The sequence below is a fragment of the Nelumbo nucifera genome, chromosome 8 (genome assembly GCF_055504915.1).
Source record: "Nelumbo nucifera cultivar China Antique chromosome 8, China Antique-T2T, whole genome shotgun sequence".
Classification (NCBI taxonomy): domain Eukaryota; kingdom Viridiplantae; phylum Streptophyta; class Magnoliopsida; order Proteales; family Nelumbonaceae; genus Nelumbo; species Nelumbo nucifera.
Genome location: NC_142656.1, coordinates 23,901,236 through 23,902,812, shown reverse-complemented (window position 1 = coordinate 23,902,812; position 1,577 = coordinate 23,901,236). Strand labels below are relative to the sequence as shown.

General features: G+C 34.3%; 1 pseudogene; it reads right to left on the bottom strand.

Moving 5' to 3' along the window:
• Window positions 1-1,195: 1,195 nt before the first annotated feature.
• On the bottom strand, window positions 1,196-1,314 carry LOC148789744 (5S ribosomal RNA; annotated as a pseudogene).
• Between the last annotated feature and the right edge of the window lie 263 nt (window positions 1,315-1,577).

Below are 1,577 nucleotides of genomic sequence, written 5' to 3'. Positions count from 1 at the left end.
GTAATATATAGATATTTAGCAATCATCAATTCATAATACATGACCCAAATTGCTCTTTCCTTTTTCCTATCAGGAGCCAGGAGGTAACTGAATAAAAACGTCAATGTAAATTTAAGGTAAATACGCAAAGAAAATCAAATATCAGATTGAAAACTGCCGCTGTAGTGATTATCAGTATTTTGGTGATGTTGTTTGCTTTGATACCACATTTAAAACAAATGATGAGAACCGGCCATTTGCCCCTTTTGTTGGAATTAACCACCATAAGCAAACTATTATTTTTGGAGCTCCTCAAATGTATGATGAGACTATGGAATTAACCACCATAACAAAGTAAGCTAGCAAAGTTCCTTTACCCAATTAAATAATTAGTGGATCCACCTGTTCTCTGTCCTATTTAACCAAGTCCATTATTTGCTAACAAGTACAGTAAATTCTCTTTTTAGAGATAATAATCTGCATATTGGTAACCATTGTTTCTTTTAGGGTCTTGCATTTGGGGTTGTATATTTCTAATCCACAATTTGTCCTAATATCAGAGTATTGATTTGAATGAGAAGAACTGAGCTGAGTTCTACTTCAATTATCGAGTGCAAATCTGGATCGACTCATCTCTACCAGTTTAGGTCCCTACATGTTGGTGAGGAATTTTCATGTTGGAATACAAGATTGAGTGGGATTCAAGCTACACAAGGATGGAGACCCATTTCTGCTACGTACGCCAATTGACAGTCAGACGGTTGCTTTTTCTCGAGGTCGCAATCCAACAAACTATGGGCCCTCACTGAATGCCTAAATAGTGATATTCTTTTTTGATGGACAAGGTTTCTAATCCTCCTCCGTTAGCGGGTTTACTTATATTAATAAAAAATTTATGGTGTCACCCCTCTAGCAAGGGATAATTTTGGGGCATAAAAAGATGATATAAGCACATCTTTTTTATTTTCAAAACTACTCAAAAACAAACTACACATAAAAATTGTAAGTTTAGGGAGAGGATAATATAATCACATGCCTTTTAATTTCTTTTTTTTTTATAATAAAAAGATCACATCACATATAAATAAATAAAATTGGGTGCAACACTTCAGGAGGTCACCCATCTTAGTACTATTCTCACCCAAGCATGCTTAACTTCGGAGTTCTGATGGAATCTGGTGCACTAGTGCTGGTATGATAGCACCCCAATAAAATTAGGGTGCAACACGAAGACTTTTCAGGAGGTCACCCATCCTACTACTACTCTCGCCCAAACACGCATAACTTTAGAGTTTTGATGGGATCCAGTGCATTAGTACTGGTATGATCGCTCCCAAAGGTAGTTTAAAATCTTTAATCTTAAGCTCATGCCTTTTATTTTCAAAACTTAGCAACTAATTAGTCATTTGCATCAAATGGTATATGATAATTAAATAATAAAATTAAGAAATATTGAAACATTAAAAATAAATTATGTAGAAAATTTTGAAAATATCTCTAATATTATATATTGTCATATTGAACAAATTACACATGGAAATTGTACAGTAGTTTAGGAAGATTGAGTTGTCTAGGCGGTTCTCAGTTAAGTCTTGAGG